A 12500-nucleotide genomic window follows, 5' to 3' on the forward strand; every position below is an offset into this window, starting at 1 on the left:
CTGCAATGGAACTGTGGATGCAGTGCCTTGCAGAATCACATGGGCCCCAGAAAAAGCTCAATGTGAAAGACCTTCCCTTGTGTTCAGATGCTAACCCATGGAGGTATGCTGAGAACATGCCGATGACGACTGGAAAGATCGTCATCTCGGATAAGCTGGGCTCAGTTCCCCTGGAGGAGGTGGAATTCTGGCCCAGCAAGGCATCATATCCGGACTGTTATGTCCGGCTGATGAAGGAACCAGCTTCAAAGGAGGAGACAGAGCCGAAGGAGGTCATAGTGATGGACCACGCTAAGGCTCAAGCTCTACTTTCATCCTCGATGAAAGAGAAGGGCTTCTTTAACTCAAAGGTAGCTGCATTTAGCAAGAAGCTCCCTTCCCTTGTGTCCTCGCCTGCTAGAGCCTTTCCCTTTTTACAGAAAGGGTTTGCGGCTGTACTAAAAGCAGTCGAGGCCGGCAAGTCTTGCCCCTCCCTGGAGGAGTGTAAACCCTTGTCGCTGGCCCTGCCTATGGACTACAAAGACTGGAAGGACGTCCATCTTACGTTCTCAGTTGGGAAGTTGGAGGCTGATATTGCCGGACGTCAGTTCGGCGAGGACCTCCCTAAGCTGTCTAACTTTCTTTTGCGAAGAGAGTTCGAGACAAAAGAAAGACTGGCTGCCTCAATGTCTCTTCAGACTACTCTTGAGACGATGGCAAGTGACCCCAAGGTCCATGAAATGTTCATGGTGGTGGCCAAGACTCATCTGGCCACAGTGACGAAGGACCTTTATGGCTTCGTCAAGGCAAGGAGAGCTTGTAGAGAGTGTGTGTTCACCTCGGCTACGGTGAGGCACGAGCCAAGGAAACTAATCTCCTCCAACATTTGGGGAAAAGACCTTTTCCCTACCGACTTGGTCAAAGAAGTTGTTGATAAGGCCGCCTTGGAGAATAGAAACCTTCTCCAGAAGTGGGGCCTGGCTATCAAAAGAAAGTCTTTCCTGGATGAGGGTCCTCAACCAAAGAGGAAGACTATGAGGACTAGGCTACCGTCTCGGCCAGCCAAGCCTGTTAGACAGCAACAGCAACTGCAATTGCCATTGCCTTCAGTGCCCCAGATCATGGCACAAACCCCGACCACTTTTCAGTGGGTACTCCAGGCCGTGTCGACACATTCCACGGCATTCACCCCAGCGTTCGAAGGGCAGTCTACTTCCTTTCGAGCAAAGCCTAGAGGAGCAGCCAGAGGCTCGTCTAGGCGCCCCTCAAAGGGAAGGGGATTCAGGGGTGGTCGTGGTCAGGGAGGCAACACCTCAGGACGGCAGTCCAAGTGAGATAATACCGGTAGGAGGGAGACTTCTGAAATTTCGGGATCGGTGGACCTTCGATCCCTGGCCCACAGCCTACTCAAGAATGGACTGGGCTGGAGCTGGTACAGCACTCCACCCCCGTGCCTTCGGTTTTTCCAACACTCCACCCCCGTTATGGAGGAGTACGTTCAAGAACTGTTGGAGAAAAAAGGTGATACGAAGGGTGAAGCCCATCAATTTCTAAGGGAGGCTGTTTTGTGTTCCCAAGAAAGACTCGGAAAAGCTCAGAGTCATTCTGGACTTGTCGCCACTCAACAAGTTCATAGTGAATTGCAAATTCAAAATGCTAACACTGCAACACATAAGGACCTTACTGCCCAAGAGGGCATATTCCGTCTTTATAGACTTGTCAGACGCCTATTGGCCCATTCCAATCAGCCATCGACTCTCCCCCTACCTAGGGTTCAGGCTACAACGAAGACTATACGCCTTCGGAGCCATGCCATTCGGGCTAAACATAGCCCCAAGGATTTTTACGAAGCTTGCGAGCGTAGCTCTCAAACATTACGCCTAAAGGGAATTCAGGTAGTAGCCTACCTGGACGACTGGTTGGTGTGGGCAGCATCCGAGACAGAATGCTTGCAAGCTTACAGTCAAGTGATCCAGTTCCTAGAGTACCTAGGCTTCAAGATCAACAGAAAAAAGTCTCGACTTTCTCCATCTCAAAAGTTCCAGTGGCTGGGAATCCACTGGGACCTTTTGTCACACCGTTTCTCCATCCCGGCGAAGAAAAGGAAGGAGATAGCGGGTTCTGTCAAGAGACTCCTAGATTCCGAAAGGATATCAAGACGCGAGCAGGAGAGGGTACTGGGCTCTCTCCAGTTTGCTTCGGTGACAGACCCAGTGCTAAGAGCACAGCTAAAGGATGCAATCGGAGTTTGGAGAAGTTATGCATCAAACGCGCGAAGAGATCTGAGAAGACCAGCCGCTTCGGCTAAGTACTCTTCTCAGGCCTTGGTCCCAAGCCAGACATCTAAAGAAGTCGGTTCTTCTTCAGCCACCTCCCCCGTCGGTGACGATTCACTCAGACGCCTCGAAGGAGGGATGGGGAGGTCACTCTCATCGGAAAAAGTCCGAGGGACTTGGTCCAAGCTATTCAAGACCTTTCACATAAAACTTTCTAGAAGCTATGGCAGTGCTCCTTACCTTAAAGAAAGTCTCCTCGCGTCACTCGATCCACATAAGGTTTGTGATGGACAGCGAGGTAGTTGTGAGATACTTGAATCGACAAGGATCGAGGTCACCACCTCTCAACCAGGTGATGTTGGCCATCTTCCGATTGGTGGAAAAGAAGAAGTCGGCAGTTCACCTTCAAGGAGTCCGCAATGTGACGGCGGACGCTCTATCCAGGTTCACACCGAATGGTCCTTGGACGCAGGATCATTCTCCTTCATTCTGAATCAAGTCCCAGAACTGCAGATAGACCTCTTTGCGACGAAAGACAACAAGAAGTTGCCCCTGTACGTGCCCCGTACGAGGACCCCTTAGCGGAAGCAGTGGACGCAATGTCCCTCAACTGGAACAGATGGTCCAAGATTTATCTGTTCCCTCCTCACAACCTTCTGTTGAGGGTCCTCAACAAACTGAGATCCTTCAAGTGGTAGCGGCAATAGTGGCCCACAAGTGGCCGAACAGCGTGTGGTTCCCCCTGGCATTGGAACTGTAGCTGAAGTTTGTACCGCTACCAGATCCAGTTCTGACCCAGCGAGTCCAGAAGTCAACTGTCTGCGGTTTATTACAGAAAACCCGGACCCTGCAGCTCATGATTTTCTCTCCCTAACGGTGAGAAAGCGTTTCGGGATTTCGAAAGCCAGCATAGACTTCCTTGAGGAATATAAGTGCAAATCTACTAGAAGGCAATATGAGTCATCTTGGAGAAAATGGGTGGCCTTTTGTCAAGGCGAAGAATCCGCAGGAGATCTTAACAGACTTCTGCTTATCTTTCTTCTCCACCTCCATGGTCAAGGATTGGCAGCTAACACGATTTCAGCGTGTAAGTCTGCTTTGACAAGACCCATTCTATATGCCTTCCAGGTCGACCTAGGTAACGAGATCTTTAATAAAGTCCCGAAAGCCTGCGCTAAGCTCAGACCTTAAGCACCTCCAAAGCCCATTTCATGGTCTTTAGACAAGTTCTTCATTTCGCTTCTCCGTTTAGCAATGAAGAGTGTGCGTTAAAGGATTTGACACAAAAAAAAAAAAAGTTATTTTCCTATTTGCACTCGCGTCCGGGGCCAGGGTTAGTGAGATTGTAGCCCTCTCGAGAGAGGCAGGTCGTGTTCAGTTCCTGGATGGGGGAGAACTGAACCTGTTTCCCAATCCTACGTTTCTCGCCAAGAATGAGTTACCCACCAACAGGTGGGGTCCCTGGAGAATCTGCCCTCTGAAAGAAGATGCATCTCTATGTCCAGTAGAATGCCTAAAGGTCTATCTTCATAGAACTTCAGACTTCAAGGGTGATCAACTATTCAGGGGAGAAACATCAGGCTCAAATTTATCTCTGAATCAACTCAGAGCGAAAATCACATATTTTATTCGCAGAGCGGATCCTGACAGTACACCCGCAGGTCACGATCCGAGGAAAGTTGCCTCATCCTTAAATTTCTTTAATTGTATGGATTTTGAACATCTCCGTTCATACACTGGCTGGAAGTCTTCCAGAGTGTTCTTTCGCCACTATGCGAAGCAAGTAGAGGAACTAAAGAGATCTGTGGTAGCAGTGGGTTGCTGTGTTAACCCTACTGTTTAACTCTGCGAGGAACAGTGGTCTTAATTGGGACGATTAATTCCAGGGTGAGTGTGTAGTTACATACTGTACTACAAACTAAGTGAGGGCACTGTGTTGCCCATGTAGACTGTTCCATTTCCGAAGGTGAACTTAGCATAAGCGCAGACATGTGTGCCGAGCGTTTCTAACGCTAATGTCATTGATTTGTAATACAGACTTTTATGACTTTGATACCTCGGTATCTTAAGAGTGGCATTTAATGTTTTTTCTTTCAGACAAACCAGTTCTGTTTACTATCATACTTATGCTTAAAGTTTTGGGTTATCCTCTTCTTATGTATATATATATATATATATATATATATATATATATATATATATATATATATATATATATATATATATATATATATATATATATATATAATTGTGGTTAACCTGTCTATTTATTGCCTGTCAATAAACTGGTTCTTGAGAACCTTGCATCTCCTTCACCTGTGTCAATTTATTGGTATAATTGAGCATTCATCCTATGTACCTTATCTGGGATAATTCTAATAGAATTGTTCCTTTATGCAAGCTATGTTGCATTGGTTTTCCTCCTATGCGGATATAAAACCTTTGTCCAATACAAGTATTGTGCGGAGAATTGGTCGATATTTCATATTGACGCAGTGATTCTTTACAAACTATGCTTTACTTAATATAGGGCGAGACCACTATATTAGCTTGCCTGGTATTCATACATAGGTATATGTACTCTTCGAGACTTTTCCAGAGTCTAGTGGGACTCTTCCCTGTAGGGGGCAGGAAGCTCTAACATGGTTTATAGTTAGTTGAAAAGATGTATAACGGTAACATCTTAGGTCTATAGGTCTAGTCGACCGGGAAAAATTACATCCGGGGAGTACGGCACGTTCTGAGAATCCACAGATACAGTAATGCTCTGGTATACTTCCATCAGGACGACATGGCTTGAGCCCAAAAAACGGATTTTGAGCGAAGCGAAAAATCTATTTTTGGGTGAGATGGCCATGTCGTCCTGATGGACCCGCCCTTGCCTTTCTAAGAAAGGGCTGTAGGACCCCTCCCTACATACAGTATCTGTAGCACCTCGTGTACGCTACAAGGAATACAGATGGCGCCAGGATTGGCGCCAGGCACGCATACGAATCGGATGTTAAGGAGCCTTGGGAGCGGCTCCCCCTTTTTCTTTCCCGAATTCGTTTCTTGCCAATCGCCTCCTACGAGACGAAATCTCTGTCCAGGATGCAGATTGCCATGTGGCGTGTCAAGAATACGTCCTCTGATATGTCGCGATATCCCTTTTAGGAGGGATATTCGCTCCAGGAGTTAGAATTCTGGTACCTTAAGGTAAATTCTCTGGGAATATCACTGTAGTTGTAATATACCCTAGGAAGCTACCCTATAGGAACTTCCATCAGGACGACATGGCCATCTCACCCAAAAATAGATTTTTCGGTTCGCTCAAAATCCGTTATATATATATATATATATATATATATATATATATATATATATATATATATATATATATATATATATATATATATATATATATATATATATATATATGCGTGTATATATATATATATATATATATATATATATATATATATATATATATATATATATATATATATATATATATATATATATATAAAACATATGTATATATATATATATATATATATATATATATATATATATATATATATATATATATATATATATATATATATATATATATATATATATATATATATATGTGTGTATATATACATATATATGTATATATATACATATATATATATATATATATATATATATATATATATATATATATATATATATATATATATATATATATATATATATATATATATATATATATATATATTAAAAACAAACCCCCTAATTCAAAATTATGATCTAACTCCATGGTAGTAATACATGTAAGATTACATTCCGGATCATCTGCAGTCAAAACCTCTTTTTTGATTATTGACAGTTTCCCATTATATTTCTAGAAACTTCTCTCTCTCTCTCTCTCTCTCTCTCTCTCTCTCTCTCTCTCTCTCTCTCTCTGAGTGCCATCTTGGACTTTGTCTGTCAACAAACGCATTTGTGTGTTTTGCAAACTTTCTTGATTATTTAGGAGATACGAAGATCTACATCACCTATAATTGACTGAAAGCTGCGGTAGGGCACAGTGACCAGTGCTGTGACACTGTGTATACAAGTTTTTGAACTTAGACTTTATTTAATATTAAAAATCTCGTTCACTCTTCCATACCACTACGTTCAAGTTTTTTTCTAAACCGCGCATGCGCAGTGCAGTGTGTGACGTGGTTATCTCCGTCATGGCAACGTCACTGTACCAGAGAAACGAACTCAGATACAGGCATTGTTAAAACCCAGTAGATAATGACTATGGAATTTTCAGGACATGGTACTCTTGCTGATGTTGAGGAGGATCTGGCTTCAAGTGATGATAATGCTGAAGAGCATCTGCTTACACAGGAACACTGGCCATGACTTGTCTCTACTAAATCTCATAAGTTGATCCCTACTGGTGCAGCTCATAGCTTCATGGACCATACCCCTATCTCAAACAAACGATGTATGGAGCATGATTCAAATAGTAGTAATGAGCCATCATCCCCTGCTGCTAAAACTACAAAGTATGATGCTTCTTCCTCTCAAAATGAAGTTCTAAATTGTTCCCTGCCTCGACCTGCTATTCGGAGTATACCTACAAAGGCTACAAAAACTGTTCTCCCTGCCTTCGCTCCACGTGCTGAATACATAAAGTTCCAATTCAGAGAGAATCCGGGGGTTAATGTGAAGCTTCGCTGGCTATCGGAGGTTACCAAGATGTTCAGCCTCGATCGGGAATTGGCCGAAGTTAAAATGTCAGCAGTCACTTCTCGATTTGCATACATTTTAAGGCATCGCCTGGATATCATAAATAAGGTCAAGGGTGGTGAGGTTCTGTCACTTCTTTTAGATGTTCAGGATGGTGTAAACAGACCTCATAAGTTCCCAACATATCTCATTACTCGGTATCCTGTAGATGTAGACCCTTCATTAGCTAAGGAACTGACAGGAGTGCACACTGTACGTCATTTCCTACAGGATGGGAAGTCCATCAATCGTATTGTCATTACTTGGAGCCGACCAGATCCACTCCCGCCTTTTGTTAACTTCTTCTTCCTCACTTGTCTACCGTCATGAGAACTACGCAGAATGCCAGACGAAAAGCCGTGGTGCTTCAAATGCTGGGTTATCGGTCACATCTCACGATACTGTGCTGTCCCTGAAAAGTGTGCATTTTGTGCTGCTGAGCATGACAATCATACCTGCCCTCATTGGCCCTCTGTATCACCGACAGTGATTGACACTTCCTCAGCATCAACATCACCCTCATTACCACTACCTACACCAGACACCTCGCATTGGAAATGCCCGAGATGTAATGAGCCTGGAGTTAATGTGTGGCATGGTTGTACCTGACGATCAGGCTCTGCATCAAACCAGCATATTGCACAACAGCTTCCAATGCCATCAATCAAACCCACCGTTACTGCCTCCTCACAAATGTCTACACTTCCTAATGCTGTAGATGTCCTCAAGTCTCGGTGTGACTCCCTTACATCACGCTTTGAAGCCATTGAATCTTGTTTAAAGAGCAAGGACACTCACATCGATCGACAGTCTCGTAACCTCCTTTGACCATCTAACTTCTAAATTTGCAACTAATGATAACACATTATAACTTCTCGTTGAAGCTCAGCAGGTTGTCATCACATCAGGTACTACACTCACTAAGAAACTTGACTCACTTGCTACACGTCTTGAGAGTGTTACTAATCCATATACAGGACCTTTGCCACGTGATACACCACCAATTCATACCCGTGTCACCACTGCCTCTTCATCTAGTCGCCGTTATTCCAAGGGACATATTTGATAGCCAAGTGAAGCTCAATATCATCTCGCGGAATGCCTGGGGTACTACAAACTGGGCAAAACATTCTGCACTTAAGGGAATTGTACATAGTCACCACCCAGATTTTATTCTAATTCAGGAAGCTTTTTTTGGTAATGCCCAGCCAAGGGAAGAAGCTCCCTTGCTCACTGGCTATGTGTCCTACGTCCATTTAGTAAGACATGGCCTCATCAGCTATATACACACTTCAATCCAGCATAGACTTCTCCCAAACTCTGAGGATGAAGATACAACACTTCAATTATTTACGATTACTGTTGGCGGAGGCAACATATAACTGCAATGTATTTGCAGCACCAGGTAGGATAAATACAGCCAAGTTTCCAGCCCCAACCCTCTGTGGTATGGTTTACATGGGAGATTTTAATGCCCGTCATCCAGATTTGGGAGATCTTGCTGGCACTGTGAACCGCAATGGGAACCTACTTCTAGGATACATTCGTCGAAATCAACTGACCTGCTGGGACACTGGTGGATCTACACATGCAGGAGGTGGTACTTTGGATCACATCTTGACCTGTGGACTCGTGCCTTCCCGAGTCAAGTGTGTAACTGTTCCTACACTCTTCTCTGATCACATTGGTCTCAGCATCCAATATTCCCTTCCCGCTACGCCTACTCCAATACACAATCGCACTTGCATCACAATTCCGCCTAAGTACTAGTCTACGTACATTTCATATATGACTAACCTTCTCCCTACATTTAACCTCCACTGTCTGGAGAAACTTTACTCCTTACTTGTTAGTACCACGCATGCTTTCCATACACAACACATCAGAAAGCCACATATCAGGCATCGTGTTGGTGCCATGACACTGGATAATCCAATTTCTCAGGCAGAAAAGAAAGTGATGGATGATGGCCTTGCCTTTATGAGACAATCAGGTCCTGAGACTGCACCAGTATCAACTATAGAGAGATGATCTAGTTGCTCTACAACAATGTGTACAAACAGATTCCTGGCACATATCAACAGACAGCATCGACCATCAAACAAGCATCGGTTCCATGTGGCACCTCATCAACAGGATTGTGAAGAAGAAACCCCCAAGTGTCCTCCACCACAGCCCTGCTCAGTATGCACAGGACCTTATTGATGAGTGGTCAGCACAGTCACGAACCATCAACCTTCCAGCTCATATACAAGATTCTCTCTCCTCACAAAAAAACATCATTCCTTACGTCTCGGCTCCACCTTACTGAGCAGTGATGAAAAGGATGATTTACCTATAACTAAGGAAGAGCTACGACGTGCCTTAGCAAGGAGTAAGAAGTCAGCTCCTGGTGATGATGGCATCACCCATGTAGTCCTTTGCACACACATAAAAGTACCTGGCAACCTTCTCCTCCAGCTCTAGAACCTCCGCCTCTACCTGGGATATGTGCCCCTCGCAAGGACTCATAGTACAATTGTACCTGTTCCCAAGCCCGGCACTGCCAAATTTCATCCTATCTCCCTCACCTCCTGTTTCTGCAAAGTATTTGAACGTATTCTCCTCTCACGCCTTATGTTCTGGCTGCAAGATAAGCTTTCGTCTAGAATATATGGCTTCCTACCCCAACAAGGAACACATCATTGTCTCATGGAGCTCTACACTCGTCTCTCCCCAACAAGTGTTGTTGCCTTCATTGATTTGAAAAGTGCAATTGATGTTGCAAATAGACATTATTTTAGACCAGCTTATTTATTTTGGAATCAGGGGAAACCTTTTGAGGTGGATACATGGATATCTTCAAAATAGAGTCTCTCGTGTGCTGTTTAAGGGAGCATTGAGCACTACAAAGGAACTTGAACTTGGTACTCCACAGGGGGAGTACTTAGTCCATTTTTATTTAATATTCTCCTACATCGCCTTCTTTCCTTACTTCCTGATACTGATAACACAACCATTACTTGCTACGCAGACGATATTTGCATTCATTCAACCTCTCCGGATCACTTGCAACACTTCCTTTCTTCCTTCTAGAAATCAGCATCCTCCTGCGGTCTTATCATTTCCCAGGAAAAAGTAGAATCTTCTTCCCAAGGCCAGCAAGGAATCTACCAGAATTTGCTGTGGGGAACAATGTTGTACCTTTATGCACACAATATACTTATTTGGGAGCGCCTGTGCGAATTACACCATCCATTCCAGCAAGACAGAGAGTACATCCCATTGCTCAAGACCTGCTAACCCGGTTACAACGACACCTGACTCCTCTCAAATAGCTTGCTAATTATTCTGCAGGAGTATCTATCCCAGTCGCCAGAACCATATATGTTGCTCTCATCCGCTCAGTGATAGATTATCTTTCCCCTGCACTATATCAACTCTCCAGATCAACTCTACAGCCTCTGGAAAAATTCCAGAACCAAACAATGACTCATTCTAGGTTGTCCAGCCTCCACTAGAATTGTAAACATGCAACACAAACTCCGTCTCCCTCCACTCGTTGAGAGAATATACTCCAATGTCACCTACTTCAGTATCAAATGCCTGTATTACCCTCACCTGTCTCCTCACTATTCACACATCATCAGAACTTCTCTGGATCTAGATGCACCTCGTCCACAACTACGACAGGGGTGACGTACACTAGTTAGTACTGTCTGTTCAAGCATTTGGGGGCTTGACATCAACCCTGTCAGACTCCTGTGCCGGCAATCTCTTACACTCCAGCCTCTAAGACTGACTTGCCAAAACTTCAACAACAACGAGCATTGGAGATCATCGACAGACTATCCCCGTCCCCCAGTATAGCCCATCACCTCAACACAGACGGCTCCCTGCAGCAGGATGGCAGTGCTGGATGTGCTGTTTTCTCCCCCACTTTGGAACCCCAACCAGAGGGCTGGAAAGGCCGTCACCTTCCAAAGTCATCAAGCTCCATGTATTGTGAACTACATGGACTTCTAGATGCAGTTATTTTAATCACACGGACCAGAAACGTCGGCTTGATCATCTGCGACTCGCAACCAACACTCCAAGCCCTTTCATCACATAAGCCAGCATACCAGCACCTGGTTACGCAAATACATAGGCAACTAGACACGGCCAACATGAGTTCACTGGTAGAGCAATTCGTATGGATTCCTTCTCACGTAGGTCTTCTGGCTAACAACATCGCTAACCATCTCGCAAAGGCTGCCTGTCAACTGGATCCTCCAGAGGCTGATGCTCCCACTCCATCTCTCCTGTGCTGTAGAAAAATGGTGTGCCAAGCTGCTCGCTCACCTACTCATCATCGTAGTAATGCCGAGAGAGCCACCAGTATATCAATACAGCATTAAGATCACTTCCTTCCTCACCAACACAGGTATCACCGCATTGGACTCATGGTTCGTATAAATAATGTGGTTTGTGTGCGTCTTCGGCAGTTTGGCAGGTGGCTGAGCAAAATGGAGTTCCTCACTTCTCCTCCTCTGGGTTATGTGATGCACCCAACACCAACTCCCTGGAACGCTATTGCCTGGAATGTCCACTTGTTAAGTGACATATTACCCCCAAAGATTCACAGTAGTTGACATATGTAACAAAATATTGACAGATAATAATTTGCTCGATGAGATCCTCAAGCGCCATCCTTACTTTGGTTGATACTGAATAATTAACTGTTTTGTAATGTTAACTAAGGATAGGTACAACCTACATACGAAATCAAATTAAACTTATTTTGTATTCCATATGAATCCATTTGTATAACCTTTAATACATAGAAATGAACAATATTATTTTGATATGTACCCAATGTCTTTCTATACTTTATTCTGTATTCCTTTGTATAACCATTATATACTGTAGATGTGAACATTATTATTTTTAATATGTACTTGAATGTCTGTCTATACTTTATTTTTTACTCTTTTGGCATAACATAATTACAATGTACATGTAAACAATATTACTGTTACCATGTACTCAAGTGTCTGACGTCAATGGGCGCAATAAACTAATTAAAACAAATCTCTCTCTCTCTCTCTCTCTCTCTCTCTCTCTCTCTCTCTCTCTCTCTCTCTCTCTCTCTTTCTTTCTTTAGATTGATTATATTCTTAGTTAAAACTTATGTAATCTGCACTGACATTCACTCTAACTAAATTTAAGTGTAACAGTTTCATAAAGTAACCTTCACCTCTTCATAGAAAACTAATGCAATCAACATCAATGTATCAGGATATGACTACTGTACAGTCTTTATCTAGAAAGATATTCTACGAACTTTCCCATTACTTTAACTTTGATAAAATGTATTTTTGAAATTGATATGTGATTCTTCTTGATACTGATAAAAAATAACTTTTAATTATTTTGTAATTATTATAACGATGGTAATGTAGAATGTTTACGACCGTGTAGTGATCCATTCTTGCTTAGTAGAGAGTCTCAATTTAGCAGTCATCTGGAGAAGAT

The sequence above is a fragment of the Palaemon carinicauda genome, chromosome 11, assembly GCF_036898095.1.
Source record: "Palaemon carinicauda isolate YSFRI2023 chromosome 11, ASM3689809v2, whole genome shotgun sequence".
In the NCBI taxonomy this organism is placed as follows: Eukaryota; Metazoa; Arthropoda; class Malacostraca; order Decapoda; family Palaemonidae; genus Palaemon; species Palaemon carinicauda.